At 35.4% G+C, this 10,000-nt stretch overlaps 1 long non-coding RNA gene across 1 annotated transcript in view; it reads left to right on the plus strand.

The window, feature by feature from the left end:
- Positions 1-10,000, plus strand: part of LOC118765746 — a 19,901-nt gene that overhangs the window by 2,374 nt on the left and 7,527 nt on the right. Inside the window, exon 2 of the long non-coding RNA XR_005001618.1 lies at positions 5,726-5,731. This is a non-coding gene — a long non-coding RNA (uncharacterized LOC118765746). The remainder of the gene's footprint in view (positions 1-5,725; positions 5,732-10,000) is intronic.

The following is a 10,000-nucleotide window of genomic DNA, read 5'->3' on the forward strand; positions in this document are numbered from 1 at the left end:
GTGTGTGTTCGTGTGTGTGTGTGTGTGTGTGTGTGTGTTATAGGAAGAAATAACATTAATATAGGATTGCCTTAATTATAAACGATCATCAGACCGCTTAGAGGCATATTAATACAAATGCACACTTGGACACAAGCAGAAACATAGAAACAGACACACGGAAACACACACGCTCAGATATGCGAAATAACAACTGGAATTAAGCTACTTAACTGGAAAAAATAATCGAGATTACATGGCTGATTGTAATTGTGATATTACATATTTTTATATATACGTATGTATATGCTGTCTATGTGCGTATATATATATATATATATATATATATATATATATATATAATATATATATATATATATATATATATATATATATATACTATAATATATATATACATATAATATAAGAGAAATTGTAGAAGGAACCACCTATCAAAAAAAATTCCATTGTATAATTTAAAGCACACAGCAAAATATACATACAAATTCATAAAGAAATGACTAAAATTACCTGAAAAAAGTTATATGTAAAATCTCTGCATCATCTACGTTGGGTTCAGGTAGCGAATGGAGAAGTGACAAATAAAGAGATTTCATAAAAGCATTAAACAATTGCAGCGTGGAAGGTGTTTGTAAGCCATTTAAGAAACACACAAAAGCTGCAGCATGGATTTTTGTCAGTGAACAGGTCGCGGATTTTAGCGACGAAAATATTTTGACAAATTAAACTTAAATGTTGAAGTGAATCGAACGGCTTTTGTGTGTTTCTTAAATGGCTTACAAACACCTTCCACGCTGCAATTGTTTTCGTTTCAGCACACGATCTCAGATCAAATCACTTGCTATGCGAGTACATCTCCGTAAATAAAAGCATTAATTATATACAAAAGTGAAAATGAAGATGTTGACTACCACTTCTAGCAATTCTGTAGATTTAGGAAAATTAGTCCTATTAGATATCCTTAGCACTATTCTACCACAATTTAAATGGTTTAGCTCGAGAAACCATACACAATATAATAATTCTGAAAATCACAATATAGCCAGTAATTTTAAATCTAGAATATGTGAGATTCTCTGGTTCGCCCTCCTTTCTCACTCACAGTTAAAAATTTACCTAAACTTTAAAATTCTACAATCAAATTTCCCTAAACACCATAAATATTATACCATATATGAATTTATATGTATATTTATATGTATATTTATATGTATATTTATATTGTTGAGTGCTTTAAATTATGCTTTGTAATTTGTATTGAATACCTAGATGTGTTCCTTCTATAATTTCTCCTATCGTTCGACTTAGTTCGCAATGAGCATTTCTTAATACAGCTCATAATGTGAAGTGTACTTAAAAGCATACTTTATAAGAAACTTTAAGTTTATAAATATATATAACTATATAATAATATATCATTATAATATACATATTTCGATTTAAAGCGAAATTTATATATAAACAATAGACTGAAATTTGATGAGATAACCTAGGCCTGAATCGAACACACAAATCAGCGCTTACAAGGCTTCTTGCGCATCCGCAATTAGTAATACTACACAAATATGCACGGGGTATACATACTTGTTTATAAAATGAACTTAAAATGTATGAATATAATCCCTGTAGGAGAACATGTAAGTCTATGGGCAATGTCACCCTCTACTACATCCAGGAATTAAAAAGTTTTAAAAAGGAATAAAATAATTATACAGAAAGGATGTCGAATTAAATAAAATCATTAGATGATCATGGCCGGAACGTTCTAAATCATAGATCTCCTATATCATGTCTGACATAGTACAAAACAACAACAACAACCACATCAATAAACGCGATAACAGCAACAACAAAGACAACAAAAGTAAACTATTCTATTCTGACAAAAATACCATTGCTGATATTTTAAATTATTATTATTATTATTATTATTATTATTATTATTATTATTATTATTATCATTATTATTATTATTATCATCATCATATATTATTATTATTATTATTGTTATTATTATTATTATTATTATTATTATTGTTATTATTATTATAATTATTATTGTTATTATTATTATTATTAGTATTATTATTATTATTATTATTATTATCATCATCATCATATCATCATCAATAATAATAAGAAGAAGAAACAGAAGAGGATGATGATGATGATGATGATGATGATGAGGATGATGGTGGTGGTGGTGGTGGTGGTGGTGGGGTGGTGGTGGTGGTGGTGGTGGTGATGATGATGATGATGATGGTGGTGATGATGATAACGATGATGATGATGATTATAACAATAGCAAGAAGAAGAAGAAGAAGAAGAAGAAGAAATAATAGAAGAAGGCTAATCGATTCTATGACATTAGAATGAAATATCAGTTTCTTTTATAAACGAAAAACATTTTCGCTGGATTGTAGCAAATATGATATCGTTGCGGCCTTGTCATTTCTTTCTCTTGGAGCATATGAAGCGTAAACAAAATGAAATATCTCGAAATGAGAACTATTTTCCAACAGCATGTAATAAGTTAAAATAATATAAAAATAAAATGAAACAAACTAAATGAAACTATTCATTTCAAAGCTGTAGTCAGTTGTGGATTCAATCATAAATCTGAATGAAAACTAACAAAACTATGAACAACTATAAAGGGCCATGCCTCCCCTCATTCTAGTTTAGAGTTATACGTCAAAACGGTACATATTTACCATTGTGCACTTGTAAATTTTCCCTTAAAACTATATTTCATACTACTTGTCTACTAAAGGGAGATAACTAATGGGAGGTATGAGATGAATGTGTCTGGTATTATAGGTGGCAGTACGTTACGAAATGCGCGATGCTGAAATCGTTGTTCATTTAATAGATAAGTTTTGTCAAAAAAGATTGTCTGTTTGCTAGAATATGTATGTATGTATGTGTGTATGTATGTAAGTATGCATGTATGTGTGTGTGTGTATGTGTGTATGTATGTGTGCATGTATGTATGTATGTATCTATCTACCTATCGATCTACCTATCTATATATGTATGTGTGTGTGCGTGTGTGTATACAGATAGAAGGCAGAGAGACAAACAGACAGATAGATCCATACATACATACATAAACAAATAGACAGATATATATATATATTATATATATATATACACATACAGAGAGAGAGAGAGAGAGAGAGAGAGAGAGATAAATAGATACATACATACATGCATAAATAAATAGACAGATAAATAGATGAATATATATATATATTATATATATATATATATATATATATATATATATATATATATAATATATATATATTATTATATATATATATATATATATATAGATAGATAGATAGATAGATAGATAGATAGATATAGATAGATAGATAGATAGATAGATAGATAGATAGATAGTAGATAGATAGATAGATGGACACGCAAACAAGCATATACACAACATGCACACGTATATATGAATACATTCTCATATCCATATATGAGCGTGCGTGATTAGTAACGTTAATATTTCTTTTTATGTTGAGACAATGGGATCATGCCGAGATCAGATAACTAGTCACCAAAATGGATATCAGTCACTCGTTGGTTCTTATTTTATCTCACTTAGATGTATGATAAGCACATTTTTCTCTGGTATAATTGGATGGCCTTCACTTCGATACACAGCAATTTCGACCATTTTTCTATTTATAATATTTTGTTAAATTAGTTGAAAGATAAAATTTGCAGGAAAAGTTGAAGACGAAGGACAACGAATAGACCCTTAGTACATAACTGTTGGTCATTTCTTCTTTATTTTATGTTGAGATGCGGTAAAATTGCATATAAAATGAAAACTGGATTAAAAATTAATTCTTGTTATGGCAAGCAAGTAGAATCGTTTACACGCCAACAAAATCAGTAGCAGAATTTCTTCCGATTTTATCAGTTCAAATTCCATAGGGGAAAACTTTGAATTTTCCCCTTTCTGGGCTGAGGGGTAAAATAAATACCGGTTGAACCCCGGGGATTGATGTAAACTACTAAACCCCAAAAATTTTAGAACTTGCGCTTTCAAAAGATATATATTACACACACACACACACACACACATATATATATATATATATTAATAGTTATATCCAAGCCAACATGGAAGTCCAGACAAATAGGACGAATGGTGCCGTTCATTAGCTCCAAGAGGCCATCGCCTCTAGCTCGCTATGTGACACACAAACCTGTGTCCACTACAGCCTTCGAACAGGGGAGGTCAGCAGCTTTGCTGGTCTGGCACCAACACACTAGTTTCGAGGTGGATGCCTCTTAATGTGGAGTACCCGAACCCAGCAGGCGTCGCTTGTGACCGACTGTTCGAAGGAATATTTACCTAAATTCAGTGGAATACATCTACTGGTCTTCGATGATTGAAACTTCATTATTTCTAATTTTCTCTAAAGGTGACTACGGTAGCGGTACTGGATATTAATAGTTATCGCTAAGCTAACATGGCCGTCCGGATAAATAGGACGAACGCTGCCGTTCATTAGCTCCAAAAGGCCGTCGCCTCTAGCTAGCTATGTGACACACAAACCTGTGTCCATTACAGCCTTCGAACAGGGGAGGTCAGCAGCTTCCCCTTGCTGGTCTGGCAACCACAGACTAGTAGTTGCCTCTTATCAATGTGGAGTAGCCGAACCCAGCCGAACACCCAGCAGGGGTTATAATAATAATAATAATAATAATAATAATAATAATAATAATAATAATAATAAGGCACTCACGAAGGCCCATAATTGGAAATCCCCCGGTAAAGATAGGGTGCCGAATTTCTGGCTCGCATCGCTCCCATGCGCACACGGTAAGCTAGTTCAGCTGCTCAATGGAATTATGAGAGACCCAAAGAAAACACCTGAATGGTTAGCAAGTGGCATTACTTACCTACTCCCAAAGAATAACGAAACCAACCTTCCAAAAAACTATCGGCCTATAACCTGTCTATCCACCACGTATAAAATCCTAACATCTATCCTGGCGGAGAAAACATATGCATTCATGGAGAAGAACGATATTTTCCCCTTTGAACAAAAAGGGTGCCGCCGAGGCTCTTACGGATGCAAAGATCAACTGCTAATCAATCGTATGATCCTTGAGAACTGTCACAACAAGCGCAGAAATCTCAGCACCGCATGGATTGACTACGAAAAGGCCTTCGACAGTATACCGCATCCATGGATCTTGAGATCGCTGGACATCTTCAAAATTTCCCCTGTGATTTCAAACTTCCTGAGGCACAATATGTCGTTGTGGAATACGAATCTCCAATTATACCACTCTAATGGAGTACTCGCCTCAGAAAATATAAACATCAACTGTGGAATTTTCCAAGGTGACTCACTTTCACCTTTAATATTCTGCATAGCCCTAATACCCCTTACAAGTGAATTAAACAGAACAGGGTATGGGTATAAAATTGCCAATAAAAAAATAAGCCATCTATTTTATATGGATGACTTAAAACTTTATGGTAAAGACAATAATGAACTTGAAGGCCTATTGCGCACCGTGAAAGCATTCAGCGATGACATCGGGATGGAGTTTGGACTTGAGAAGTGTGCCAAGGCCACTTTCCAGAAAGGGAAAGTGAAGACCACAAATTCACTCGTGTTAGATGTTGACACAGTCATAAGAGAGCTTGAGCAAGAACAAACATACAAATATTTAGGGATAAATGAAGGCTCTGGTATTCAGCATGCAAGCATGAAAGAGAAAAATCAGGAAGGAATGTTATAGGAGAGTTCGTGCAGTCCTGAAATCTGAACTAAATGCACGTAACAAGGTGTTAGCTATAAATTCCTTAGCAGTTCCAGTTGTTACTTATAGTTACAATGTGTTGAACTGGAATATGAGTGAAGTAAAGAATATAGATAGAAAAATACGCAAGCTGCTGAGTTGTAATAGGATGCACCACCCAAAGGCAGACGTAGATCGCCTTTACCTTCCCAGAGCCCAAGGAGGTCGAGGCCTGATCCAATTTGAACTAGCTTACAAAACAACCACAATTGCACTGGTCAAATATCTCGAAATATCGAATGACTGGATGCTAAAGCTCGTGGAAAATCACGAGAGACGAAAGAAGCTTCATTCTATCATCAAGGAAAGCAAAAAATTTGCTATTGATCTCGTGCAGGATACCCAAACTGAACAACCCGAGGGAAGTACGGCATCTATTGTTGCAAAGAAGGTGAAAATGATGGCAACGAAAAAAGCGCACGAGCAATTGGCTGATAGGTGGGAGGAGAAACCTCTGCACGGCAAATATGTGACCCGCAGCAAACAAGCTGATGTTGACCAGAAGCAAACCCATCAGTGGCTACGGAGCTCAGGGCTAAAAGCAGAGAGCGAAGGTTTCATCCTGGCTGCTCAAGATCAAAGCCTATTAACCCGGAACTACCAGGCCAATGTGATGAAAAATGGAGCATACCCAAAATGCCGATTCTGCAACGACATGATTGAAACAGTGGACCACCTAATCTCTGGATGTAAAGTCTTAGCACCAGTGGAGTATAAATTAAGACATGACAGAGTTGGCCAATATCTCCACTGGCTAATAAGTCGGCATTACAATATCAAAACTGCCGACAAGTGGTATAATCACCACCCTGAGGCTGTAACTGAAGGAGAAAATGTAACCATTCTGTGGGACTTTCCAGTACATACAGACCGAACCATCAAGGCCAATAAACCAGATATTGTTGTGAAAGACCAAAACAATAAAGTTTGCTTATTGATCGACATGAGCATCCCCTGTGATCATAATATCTCAGCGAAAGAGTTTGACAAGCTCAGAAAATATAAAGCCTACTCATTGAAATTGAGAAAATGTGGCATCTCAAGGCGGTTACAATACCAGTGATCGTAGGAGCACTAGGAATGATCAAGAAGGAACCGAAAATTATATGAGAATGATCCTGGCTTACCATCCCTGCAAAAAGTGCAAAAGATTGTCTTAACTGGTACATCACACGTATTGAGAAGAGCATTGTCGATGTGAGAACTGTTGCTGCTCATGTATTTTAATTTAACTTAAAAAAAAAAAATAAATAAAAAAAAAACGAACTACTGAGTTTGGTTTAATGGCCTACCAATGTATGCTATGAGTTTCTTTGCCCTAGGAGTCGGGAAGACACTCGGCAAGAAATGGAAGCAAATTTGAAAGAAGAAAAAAAAGTAATAATAATAATAATAATAATAATAATAATAATAATAATAATAATGATAATAATAATAATAATAATAATAATAATAATAATAATAATAATAATAATAATAATAATATAATAATAATAACAACAATGGCGACAATGATAACAGCAATAAGAATGCTAGCGCTATTAACGCTGAGATAGGATGTAATCAACATTGAGGAAGCAGGAATTTTCCAGTATATTGTGGAAATCATGTTAGTTGGAACGTAATCAGTTTGCACAGTCTGGATATAACATTTTTTTTTTTTATTATGGAGTGGTTCACCGTCGTTTTCGATGATGAGCATTCTTGAATTAATATCCATACATTCAATTTCAATTCTGGTGTATCGAAGCAATTCTGAATTTTGATTACGTTCAAGCAATTATTTTATCTCGTAAATTAAAGTATCTCATGTTATTTGGAATTAAAGTTAGGAAAATTTGGGTAATTTTAGCCAATCAACAGACAGCGTGGCATTAGCATCTTGTTACCATGACAACCGCACGTTGTTTTGTTTGATTCTTCACACCACGAGATTTACTTCACCCGCGTGTTTTGTATTTCTATAAACTTATATTTATTAATTGGAATTTTATTGTAGATATTTTTCGTCAATTGTCTTAAAATTTTACATATTTTTAAAAATATATTTTACATATATTTTTCATATATATTTTACATATATTGCGTGAAGTTTTTCTGTGTCTACATTAGTTGCAACGAATGCCTTCCCGTTTAAAGCCAGGTTAGGCCAGATTGGGCCATTCTGCATTTTTATTAAGTGTGTGTGTGTGTGTGTGAGTGTATGTGTATACACACACATACATTCATTCATACACACATACATATCTACTCTAATACATACATACATGCACACATACATATCTACACAAATACATACATACATATGTGTGTGTGTGTGTGTGTGTGTGTGTTTGTGTGTGTATCCCTTGAGAGAGAGGGAGAGAGACAGACAGAGAGAAGAAAGAAAAAAGACGAATCAACTCCTGTAGATATTGGACTGCAGTTTTACTTATTGGCCGTGAAAAGTTTAAAAGGTAAAGTTGAACTCGGTGCATCTTGAACGCAGAGCGCAGTCAGCCGTAACCAAATCTACAATTTATTCTGATTCCTAAATGATTTTAGCAATTTGATGCCTTTCTACTACAAACACGAACCCCAGCATTTGTTGATACCGAGAGACGAAGACAACAGGTGGCTAAATCAACATTATTTATCTGTTATTATATATTCCTTAATCACATTTCGAGGATCTCTGATCATAAAGAGACGTAACTCTATACTACAAAGAATTTGTCCTTCTCCCAATCTATTTGACCACTCAACCGCTGGTGCATATTCTTACAAATAACAATGGAAGAAAACATTCTATCTCGAGCATATAATATAATTTACACCGCGTGAGAGGTTTGAATTCTATTGCGCGAGCTGCTGAAGTAATAACGCACCGACAAAGGAAGTTTATGTGTGGTCGCTCGACCTGTTACTAATAGACGCTACACACCATCCTGAAACCAAGCCTTATGCTCGTAAACAAGGAAACGTTGGACGAAATAGTGTTTCGTACATAAGGAGAAAACGGTATGGTTACGTCTTGAATTTCAAGCACTTCAGCATTGATTAACACGTTGAGGCCTAAGCATTTTGTCTTGTCTTTAAACGGCATACACCCCGGGGGAGGGGGGGTAAAACCGGTTCCTATGAGTTCGGCGCGTTCTTAGTTCATAGGAGTGTCAAGGGATGATCAGAGTTCGCGACAACATTTCCCGTCTTTATTCGTAAGCCGCCATACATGACCGGTGGCAGGTCTGCCGAACGTTATGCATTTTCACCGCAGGAGGCCCGAAGACATGATCTGACTCCATCAGGAAGCCACCGGATTCCGGAACAGACACCGCCTGGAATTAACAATTGCCCTCCTGTCAGTCGAGTTGCGGCCCTAGCACCGCCGGTGTCAGATCTGTCCGACTTAGGCGGCCCTACTAGGGACTCGAAGTCCTCGACGGCATAGCTCTGAAATTCACTCGTTTAACTTTCCCATCTCAATGGAGTCAAGGGTTGGATAAACAACAACAGTAACCACGGCAGTAACCACAGCAGGCGCACCAGTAACACCACTAGCAATAGCAGCAGCAACTACACTAATGGCAACATACTCTATTCCTTATCTAATATCTGAACGTTTTCCATGAGAAACCAATTTGAAAACCTGGAATGTTCTAAAGCAAATGGATGAAACAAATGCATGTTTACAAACACTCAATACACCACAGAGAATTAATTAGCATGTGTTCAGAATCTATTGTGTGGAGGCGCGTGGCTTAGTGGTTAGGGTTTTGGATTCATGATCGTAAGATTGTAGTTTCGATTCCTGGGCTTTAAACCAAATGTTGAAGGCAATTGGTATATTACATTAGTATTACCCTTTTCCTGCAAAACATATTATACTTAGTTCGTATAGATACATACAAATACACACGCGCACATACAAACAAGTGCACGCATGCACAAACATGTATATACACACACACGCACGCAGAGCCAAAAACTAAATTGTTCTCTCTTTTTTCTTTTTCTTTTTTTCTTCTCTTTAGTGGTTTCATTATGTAGGTTGCGAACGTAGTAATGTTATATCGGATAAACTTGTATCTTGACGTAAGATCATTGAAGATCTTAGAATCTGCGTTATATACAGTAGAATTTCAAGTGTTCTTTAGATTCTTTAAACGCTTTTATCCAC

The sequence above is a fragment of the Octopus sinensis genome, linkage group LG13 (assembly GCF_006345805.1).
Source record: "Octopus sinensis linkage group LG13, ASM634580v1, whole genome shotgun sequence".
NCBI lineage: Eukaryota > Metazoa > Mollusca > Cephalopoda > Octopoda > Octopodidae > Octopus > Octopus sinensis.